This window comes from Ammospiza caudacuta, chromosome 29, assembly GCF_027887145.1.
Source record: "Ammospiza caudacuta isolate bAmmCau1 chromosome 29, bAmmCau1.pri, whole genome shotgun sequence".
NCBI classification, from domain to species: Eukaryota; Metazoa; Chordata; class Aves; order Passeriformes; family Passerellidae; genus Ammospiza; species Ammospiza caudacuta.
Window position 1 is genome coordinate 5,022,571 of NC_080621.1, and position 10,898 is coordinate 5,033,468.

The window sequence follows — 10,898 nt, forward strand, 5'->3', positions numbered from 1 at the left end:
AGGCAGAGCTGCACGTTTTGGAGCAGCCAGTACTTTGCTGTTGCAGGCTGAGGATGCTGGGTGCTGGAGTCCTGCCAGGAGCTAGGGATTTCCTCCAGGCAGCCACCGCACAACTTGGCCTTTGACCTGTCATGTTGAGGCCGCAAAGGGCTGGTGCCTCTGGGAGAGCATCTGGCAGCTTGGCTCAGGGAAGCTCTATGTCTTGGCTTCTGCAGTGCTATGGCCAAGAGCAAAGGAGGAGGTGCTGGAGGTGCCAGGGCTTGGTTTGTTTGTTTTCCCTTTTTGGCAAGGTGTGTTTGGCTTGCGAAAGTGGTCTGCACTTTCCTTGAGCAGTTCTTCACTGGTAGAGTCTAATTTGGGCACACTGTCTTTTGGCTTTTGATAAGCTGCAAAGGAGGATTGTGTTGTCCATGCAGCTGTGGGGGGACATTCTTGTCCCATGTGGAAAAGGAACAAAGTGCGGAGTTGCGAAGCCTCCTTGTCAGGCCAAAAGCAGAAGCGGCAGGTTTCTGTTGGGGCATATTTTGGTGTAGTCCGCAGCTTTGGCAAGTGCCTTGGAGCCATGAGTGCGGGTTAAGCTGCAAGTCCTTGCCTGCTGTCTTGTGTTTCTCGGAAGAGGTAGACCATCTTGCAATGGTGCCTGCTGTATCTGAAGTGAAATGGGCACCATTGTGTCTGGGGAGCTGCGTGGCCCAAAAGGACGCAGGGCTGGTGGTCTTGAGTAGCTGAAGATGAGGCAGCGTGTGGCCAGGTGGCCAAGAAGGCCAAGGGCATGGTGGCCTGTGTCAGCAGCAGTGGGGCAGCAGGAGCAGGGCAGTGAGCGTGGCCCTGTGCTGGGCAATGCCGCGGCCACAGCTGGAGTGCTGTGTGCACTGTGGGCCCGTGGGAAGCAGAGAGTCATGGAGGGGCTGCAGCGTGTGCACAGAAGGACAGGGGAGCTGGGCAAGGGGGTGGAGCACAAGGCCAATGAGGAGGTGCTGAGGGAGCTTCAGCCTGGACAATGGGAGGCTCTTGAGGCACCTCCAGGCAGACTTCCATCAATCCCTGCATGACAGTGCTCAGCACAAGGGCTGTTTCAGTGCCAAACATGCCATCACTGCATCCAAGGGCTTTAGACACTGGAGTGGGTGACACTTCCATCTGGTGGTTTGTTGGCTCCTTGGTTTGCAAGCACGAGACAGGCTGTTCATTTTCCTGTTTATCCAGCAAGCAAAGATGCTTCTGCACAGCATTTTCTGCTTTTTCCTGCCCTGGATGGGATTCTGATCCAGTTTTAGGTTTCCACATCTGCAGCAGCAGTAGCAAAGGCATTGCTGTTGCTTTCCTTGTTTACCATTTCAGTGCTTTCAAGAACTAAAAGCTCTGTTTTTCTGAGATGACCTTGCTTGCTGATAGCAGCCAGGCAGGAGAATCAACTTCATATCCATCTAGAGTGCTGTTGAATTGTCTCTTTTTAATTTGGTGGCTGTGACTTAGAACCCCTCTGTCGCTATGAAATGTTACGACTTTTTCCTTAGAAGATGTGGTGGTAGCTGTTAAAAGAAATGAGGTTCTACATGATAGGTACCGGGCTGTCCCTCATGCTTCTCTCTTGCCACAGATGACAGAAGCAAGAGCCGTCTCTCCCCTGGCTCCCGCTGCTCCTGGAGAAGAAGCCAAAGAGGAGCAAAATGAGGTGGATGACAACAACCTTCCAACGTTGTTCTCACCGCCCTATTCCAGACCTGTAAGTGCCAGTTGTGTGTGGTGCTGTCTTTAGTGCAAGGCAGAGCTGCAAGTTTTGGAGCAGCCAGCACTTTGCTGTTGCAGGCTGAGGATGCTGGGTGCTGGAGTCCTGCCAGGAGCTAGGGATTTCCTCCAGGCAGCCACCGCACAACTTGGCCTTTGACCTGTCATGTTGAGGCCGCAATGGGCTGGTGCCTCTGGGAGAGCATCTGGCTGCTTGGCTCAGGGAAGCTCTATGTCTTGGCTTCTGCAGTGCTATGGCCAAGAGCAAAGGAGGAGGTGCTGGAGGTGCCAGGGCTTGGTTTGTTTGTTTTCCCTTTTTGGCAAGGTGTGTTTGGCTTGTGAAAGTGGTCTGCACTTTCCTTGAGCAGTTCTTCACTAGTAGAGTCTAATTTGGGCACACTGTCTTTTGGCTCTTGATAAGCTGCAAAGGGAGGATTGTGTTGTCCATGCAGCTGTGGGGGGCCATTCTTGTCCCATGTGGTAAAGGAACAAAGTGCGGAGTTGCGACGCCTCCTTGTCAGGCCAAAAGCAGAAGCGGCCAGTTTCTGTTGGGGCATATTTTGGTTTAGTCCGCAGCTTTAGCAAGTGCCTTGGAGCCATGAGTGCGGGTTAAGCTGCAAGTCCTTGCCTGCTGTCTTGTGCTCCTCGGAAGAGGTAGACCATCTTGCAATGGTGCCTGCTGTATCTGAAGTGAAATGGGCACCATTGTGTCTGGGGAGCTGCGTGGCCCAAAAGGACGCAGGGCTGGTGGTCTTGAGTAGCTGAAGATGAGGCAGCGTGTGGCCAGGTGGCCAAGAAGGCCAAGGGCATGGTGGCCTGTGTCAGCAGCAGTGGGGCAGCAGGAGCAGGCCAGTGAGTGTGGCCCTGTGCTGGGCAGCGCCGTGGCCACAGCTGGAGTGCTGTGTGCACTGTGGGCCCCTGGGAAGCAGAGAGTCCTTGAGGGGCTGCAGCGTGTGCACAGAAGGACAGGGGAGCTGGGCAAGGGGGTGGAGCACAAGGCCCGTGAGGAGGTGCTGACGGAGCTTCAGCCTGGACAATGGGAGGCTCTTGAGGCACCTCCAGGCAGACTTCCATCAATCCCTGCATGACAGTGCTCAGCACAAGGGCTGTTTCAGTGCCAAACATGCCATCACTGCATCCAAGGGCTTTAGACTCTGCAGTGGGTGACACTTCCATCTTGTGGTTTGTGAGTTTCCTAGGAGGAGAAGCCCTATTCATTTTCTCTTTTTCCAGCAAGTAGGGATGCTTCCGCAAAAACTTTCCTGTCCCTATAGGCACTGGATGGGATTCTGAGCCCTTTTTACTTTTCCATATCTGCTAAGCAGTTGCAAAGACCTTGCTGGCTCTTTCCTACTTTTCCATTTCAGAGCTTTCAAGAACCAAAAGCTGCCTTTTGCAGAGATAAATTTTCCTGCAAATAGCCAGGGAGGAATATCGAAGTCATAGCCATGTGCTGGTTTTTTGAATGTGCCCATTTTAATCTGGTTGGAGTGACTTAGAATGCCATTGCTAACAAAGTTGATGATTTCTCCTTAGAAGAGGTGGCGGTGGGTATGAGGAGAAACAAGGTTATAGGCATCAGGTAACGTCGTGTCCTTATGATTCTCTCTTGCCACAGGTGAGGAAAGCAAGAGCCGTCTTCCCCCTGGCTCTCTCTGCTATTGAAGAAGAAGCCAGAGAAAAGGATAATGAGAAAGACGACCACTGCCTTTGTCCAGCCATGGTCAGACCACGGCCTGCTCATCATTTCAAGAGAGTAAGTGCCCGTTGTGGGGGGCGCTGTCTTTAGTGCAAGGCAGAGATGCAAGTTTCTGAGCAGCCAGCACTTGCTGTGTCTGGCCGAGAATGCTGAGTACCGGAGTCCTGCAGGACGTAGCCATTTCCTGCAGGGAGTGACAGCGAGAAATTGGCCTTTGACCTGTCCTGTTGGGGCAGTGCAGAGTTGGGGGCTTCAGCTGTGCTTCTGTCTGCTTGGTTCAGGGAAGCTCCATCTCTGGGCTTCTGCGATGTCATGGCCAAGGGCACACATGGTAGTGCTGGAGGTCAAAAGGCTTTGTTTGCTTCTTTTCCCTTTTTGGAAAGGTGTCTTTGGCTTGTGGGAGTGTTCTGCAGTTTTCTTGAGTCATTCTTCACTTGCAGAGACACTGTTGGCCCAGCTGTGTTTTGGATTTTGGGAAGGTTCAAACACCAGATGGGGAAACTTTCGGCTGATCTGTTTAGTGGTGAAGAATGAAGCTTTGGCAAGTGCATTGGAGCCAAGAGTGGGCGTGATGCTGCAAGTCCTTGACTGCTGTCTTGTGTTGCTCAGAACAGGAAGGCCAACCTGCAGTTGTTCCTGCTGTATCTGAGGTGAAATGGGCACCTTTGTGGCTGCAGAGCTGCATGGGCCTAAAGGACGCAGGGTTGCTGCCGGCCTTGAGTAGCTGCAGATGAGTCAGCGTTTGGCCAGGGGGCCAAGAAGGCCAAGGGCATGGTGGCCTGTGTCAGCAGCAGTGGGGCAGCAGGAGCAGGGCAGTGAGCGTGGCCCTGTGCTGGGCAGCGCCGCGGCCACAGCTGGAGTGCTGTGTGCACTTGTGGGCCCCTGGGAAGCAGAGAGTCATGGAGGGGCTGCAGCGTGTGCACAGAAGGACAGGGGAGCTGGGCAAGGGGGTGGAGCACAAGGCCCGTGAGGAGGTGCTGAGGGAGCTTCAGCCTGGACAATGGGAGGCTCTTGAGGCACCTCCAGGCAGACTTCCATCAATCCCTGCATGACAGTGCTCAGCACAAGGGCTGTTTCAGTGCCAAACTTGCCATCACTGCATCCAAGGGCTTAAGATACTGGAGTGGTTGACACTTCCATCTTGTGATTTGTGGGTTTCCTAGGAGGAAAAGACCTGTTCATTTTCTCTTTTTCCAGCAAGCAAGGATGCTGCTGCGCTATCTTTTCTGCCCTTATCAAGCTCTGGAAGGCATTTCGCACCCTTTTTTTACCTTGATGCAGATGGAGCATTTGTGTTTCTAAGCCTTCATGCATGGCCTTAAAGATCACTTTGGGTTTAACACTGTCTCTGTTTTTCAACAGCCCTGAGAATCACTGTGTGACGTGTTTGGAAATTTAGCAGGAGGTCAATGTCCTTGCATTCCATCTGCTCCTCAGAGATCACAGAAACTGGAAGGGGCTGGGCTGCATTTCTATTCCAGCCACTTTAGCACTGTCAGTGTGGTTGAGTCCAAGAGAACTTGCCCGAGCACAGATGCGCAAAGAGTGCAGTTCCCACTGCAATGCTCTGGGTCTGACTCCTTTCCATAAGGACCTACAATCTCCACATTCCCCAAGAATGTGCTTTTGTGAGGAACAGGAGAACAATTTCAGGATTGCTGCTGATCGGCACACTGGCTACCAGGTTTGATGTGTGCAGCAACAGAGAGGGCAGTAACTGGAGATTATAGTAGTGAGATCTATCTGTCTATCTTCCTACCTATCTATCTATGTAACATTTACATAACTGAATCTTCCTGGCTCTGGCCCAAGGCAGTTGGGGATGCAAAGATCACCAAAAGCATCCCTTCTGGAGAGGATTAGAGACATGTTCCCTCGACCAATTCTGAGCAGGCAGAGATGTTTCCCCCTCCAGATATGATGGTTTTTCCATTCAGAATTGTTTTCCTCCTTAGGCTTTTTGTGTCCTGATGTCTCCTATTAATTCTTTCAATTTCTGCCTGTCCTAGAGAGGTGCAACAATTCCATGTTTAGGTGGTGTTTGGTGACTCTGGTCATACATGCCATGCATTACATGACACATGGTTTCCTTCACTGGCTTCCTCAGGGCTGTGTAAGTGCATTCGTTCATGGGACCTTAGGAGAGTGTCTTTTTCTGCTGGTCAGAATTCTCAGTTGACAAAAGAGGGAGAAGAAACACTTTGGTCTTCCTCCATGTACTGAGGTGGCCATAGAGGCTCTGTGACCTCCATCAGAGATCTTTGCATGCATCCTCATCTCCTGAATGACCAGGTTTTCTAGCAAGAGAGTGGATGTCAGAAAGGCAGAAATGCTGGTGCAGGCCTGAAGAGAACATGAACTCCAGGAGTGTCTCTCACAAGGGCTGAGCTCACCCAGGATGCCACCTGCAGAGCCAGGATGGAGCTGTGGGACATGGTGGGGTGTCAGTCACTACAGAAAGACAAACAGGACATGGCAGAAGCAGAGGGAGGCCCTCACCAGACCCTTGAGAAATGCCTCACCTTCCCTGTCAGCTGCCTGAGAGGCTGTTTAAGCTTCAATCCCAGATGGCCCCTGATTATAAGGCCAGGGTCACTTTGGAATCTGTGCCTCCTCTCGGGCAGAGAATGACCCAGCAGAGCAGCAGCAAAGTGCTTTTGGAACGTGTGAGCCCAGCAGTCTTTGAGTCTTGACCCACAAAGGTCATGTGGGAAGTTGAAACCCATCTTCTCTTGCTTTCTGTGCAGGTGCTTCTAGAGAAAGAGCAGGAGCAGAGTGCTTCATCAGAGATGCCATGCCAGACTCAGGGAGAGCTGTTCCCAGCCCGAGAGCAGGAAGAGCAGCTCAGGCAGCAGGTGGAAGAGCCACAGGAGAATGGCCAGGTGAGCCTGACTGGCCAGGAGACAGAGGGAAGGGCAGGAAGAGGGGCATAAACCAGAGCTCTTGGGACTGGGGAGGCCAGGAGTCCCACAGGCACTGAAAGCACAGGGCCTTGGAATTTGCAGAGATCAGCCCTGGGACAGGAGGTTTGCAATGGAAGCAGATGTGGGGAGGGAAGCAGAAAGAAGTGGCTGAATAAATGTGATTTTGAGGCTGCAAGAGGAAAAAGCTGAGCTTGATGGCAGCTCCCAGTCACTTGCTCTGCATTTGTGTGCACAGAAGATCAAGGCAGAGCCACAAGCAGAGCTGCCCGAAGCTCAGAGTGCCATCATGGATGTGAAGAGAAAGAACAGGGAAGACATGGGAAGAATTCAAGAGGAGAATCTCCATCAGCACAGGAGCCATCAACAAAACCAGGTGAGTGAAAGAGTGGCAGCCACTCCACTCATGAAGTGTCCTTTCCCTTCTCCTTTACAGTCTATCAAAGGACACGTGCAGGCAGAGCTGCAGGACTCTGAGGCTAGCAACAGGGCAAGGGAGAAGAGGCTGGAGGAAGAAATGAAAATTGTCAGAGAGAAACTTAATCACCTCCCTCAGGCTCTAGAATGAGTGAAAGTGGGATGCAGTCACTGCAGTCACCAAACTGGTGGTTTCTGCCCTTCTTGCCTTTCCACTCAGAGCAGCAGGGAGTGGGGCCATGCCTCTGAGTGCCATCTTGCTCTAGTGTGTATCACAGTCACTCTGAAGGACATTTCCTGGTGTGCTCAATCTCCACTGCTGCTCTGTTCTTCTGGCCTATTCCTGCTGTCCTTGTTCCTTCAAGTGTTTGTACAGTGGAACGTGGTGACCCAGATGGAGGACTGAAACAAGCTGTCTGTATCCCTTGTCAATCTCTTCTTTGCCTTTCCTCACAGTCAATGACTCCTGGCTGACAGGGACAAGCTGTAGTGTCTGACTGCTTTGTTCTGTTTGACTTGAGGTGCGAGTGTTGACATCTCACCGGGCAGCCTGCAAAGAATTCCAGCCAATGTCTGGCAATGAAGGGCCCCAAGTTTGGAGTGAGGCACAGGAACAGTGCCCACCAGAAGTGCTCCAGGTCCAGCACATCATGGGCTCTGATCCTGCTGCTGCAGCAGCATCATCCCAAGGAAGCCTTTCTGTCGAAGCTCGGAGCTCAAGCTCGGGCAGTTACTTCATCTCCCTGAAAGAGGAGACTGAGAAGAAGCACCTGGAGATGCTGGGTACGTCTGGGGTGTTTCTTGTCTGAGGGACAGTGTGTTGTGGGCAGGTGTCAGCAGAGCTGTACCAAATGCTCCTCCTGAGTTTGGTGTCACAGGGCCATTTAGGACTCCCCAGAGGAAGTGCTGTGCTCCGAGGCAGCGAGAGAGAACTCTGGGTGTTCCTGCTGCCTCTGAGGGCACCTTGGACTGGCTTGGGTTTGCCTGAGCTTCTCTCTCTGCTAAAGGTTGAAGCAGGGGATGTTCTGGGATCAACAGAAGGCTGTGACCTTGCAAATGATCTAGACAAGTCTTGTGTGCTAGTGCCAAACTGAACAGAATTTTTACTTTCCTAAATTCTCCTTAGACTCCTGACTTCGAACCAGTAATCAGAGCAAAAAACTTCACAGAAATGGACTGGTTTTGGAGTTTTGTCTTTTTGGTTGGGGACTTTTTTTTTTGGGAGTGGGGCCATGTTTTTGTGTTGTTTATTTTTTGTGGAGGCCTTTTTTTTTTTTCTGTGGCGGGTTTTTTTTGTGTTTTGGGTTTTTTCGGTTTATGGTTTGTGGGGCTTTTTTAGTGGAGTTGGTTTTTCTCCATCCTGAAAACACCCTTCTGCCCCATGTCTTACTGATGGCATTTTTATGACTGCTACTGTTACCACTACTACATCTGCAGTTTATTTTGACAAGAATGCTATCTTTTTGTCAATAAGAACTATTTTGGAAGGACAACAGGTTACAGGACAAATAGAGAGCAAGAGATGTTTTCCATGTGCCCCCAAAGAAAAAAGCGATACTTTTGTAGCAACCTTTATTTAATCTTCTAGTTTTATGCTTATCAAGATGAGTCCAAGAGACGCATCCAAGTGGCATGATCAGATAAAACTGTACTACAGGCATTTCTCAGGAGAGAGCCTCCAGCCCAGCCATGGTATATTCCTCAGATCCATGGCACTTTTCCATACCCGATTCCCACTCTTTCCCATGACTGTTAGAATCCTACCCATTGGCCCAAGCCCTGCTCAGATCAGTCTCCAGGAAAACACATCAAGTCCTTTGTGATTCTGCAGCACACCCCAATGAATCTGCTTCTTGCCTGTAACAGCTGCCAGTGCTGTGCTCTCAGATAAGACCTGGTGGGGCTGAGACCAGAGCCCAGTGGATTCTGTGTCTGCCATCACCTGTTGGGACAAAAAGGGCACTGTTCCACCCCTCGGTGTGGCTGATCTCAAAGCCCATCCTGTCGTGTCCTCAATGGGGGCAACAGCTTGTAAGAGGCTCAGGCTTGCTGTGGCTTCTTCCCACTGCTTGCCAGTGCTCATGCTTGGGCTTTGCCAGCCTTGATGTGCTAGCTGCCCTGCCCCTGAGGGCTGGAGGGACTGCAGAGGCTGCAGCCTTCCTTAGCTGGGAGAGGGGCATCTTTGAGCTCAGCCTGCTCATAAACAGGTCAGGCTCCTGATGCTGAAAGCCCCTTTGGGATCAGTTACAGCATGAGCTGCTCTGGTTTACAAATGGAAATAAATTCCTTTGGCCAACTGCTGAAAGGGTGGGGAAGATATCCTTCTCTCCTGGGAATGCATCTCCCCATGCTTTGTTTCCTGTCAAGAGAACTCTTCAAAGGACTGTACAAAATCAGTCTCTGTGCCAGCCATCTGCACTGCAGGGCTGCCTGTCCTGTTGCTGTTGTGGTTGTGGTTGTTGTTACCCAGCTGACCACAAAGGGCTCAGAGCCCCAGACAGTGGGGATGCCTTTTGTATCTCCTGGAAGCTGGGATCTCTGCTTTAAAGTCACCATCCCGCATTTTGTTTCCCTCAGAGAGAATGGTGAACCAGGAAAATCCCTTTAGGATATACACCGAAATGGAACACATTGGCAGCGGGTGAGTCCAACCACAGTTACTCCTGCACAGCCATGGCCCAGGTGTTTTTCTGGTGGAATGTCTATCCAGTGTGAAGTCAGGCCAGCTGCAAACATGTTCACACACTGGGGATAAGATGACCCCATCTCTCAGTGCTGCTCAGAATTTGTGAGTGTGCTCAGAAGGCATTGTCAGTGACATCTCCGTGCTGCCAAGGTCTTGCCTGCATCAAGGAACAGGACGTGGAAGATCTCCTTGTGTCTCAAGTGTGGGACAGCTCTGTGTTAATTTCCTTAGCATTTTTGTATGTCTCCAAATCATACTGCCCCATTAATGAGAGAAGAAGAAACTTGCTTGCCTGAAAGAGCAACCTAGCCTCTATCAAAGCTGTGTGAGATAACAGTTCCCAAGAACATTTCTTTCCCCTGCTTTGCAGAAGGAAATACTCTGTGGTCAGGATAGGAACCACACAGTTTAGAAAGTGAAACCCAAGAGGAATGACTAAACTCCCTTTAGAAGTTGAATCCCAGTGCTTCAGAAACAGGCCCAGTGCCCATGCACTTGAGAGGAAAATGCATCATCTGCCTTCCGGCAGAGCCCTCCTGCCTCCCGCAGGTTTTTGACACTTCCAGCAGACATCTCCTGTGTGGGCTGGCTTTCACTCTAGGAGCTAAACAGCTTCTCCGTTCTCTGCTTCTGTTTTGTTTCTAGGGGTTTTGGACAAGTGGTCAGAGCACTCAACAATGCCACAGGAGGAGAGGTAAATGTCAACAAGCCCCACAGACTCTGCTGCACATGAGGGCTTTCCCCTCTGGTGTGAGCTGTGGCTGGAGCTCTGGGCAGAGCTGTGCTGAAAAGGCTCAAGAAGCACAGACTGGTGCCAGCCTGCACAATACATTTGGGACTTTGTCCTCCTCAGCTGCCAGAAGGAAGGCACGGAGGCAGCGGCTCTTTTCAGAGAAGGACGTGCTCACTCACTCTCCATTGCTAAAACAAAGGTGGTGCCTTAGAGCACCTCACTGCTCTTTGGGGCTACAGCTTCAGAGTCCTGAATTCTTATTTCTGACTGTCAGCAAATCCATCTGAAAGCTACTGGTAGTTCCTTAGCCACCTGCAGTGCTTCACTTGGGAACTGCACGTAGGGAGAGATCTGCAAGGTGTCCCTAAAAGCCCTAAGCCATGCCCATAGCCCAAGATGTATGCACAGAGTATTAGGGCATGGATTACTTCTTCTGAATCCCAAACAAAGCAGCAGAGAGTGTGGTCAGAGGTTTGTGGGTGATAGCTGAGACACCACTGTTACCAAGTGGACAAGGCAAAACGTCAGTGGCCCCACATGTCCTGTAACTGTCCCCCAAGGGAGCAGAGAAATGGGCTGTTGGAATGTCAGTTCCTAATTACTGCAGTGCCTAATCACAAGGCAGTTTGGCACAGCTCAGCTGTGTCATTGCAAAATCACTTGCTCCATGTGCGTTGTCGTCTCGTGCCACCAACTTCTCGAGTTACTGATTTT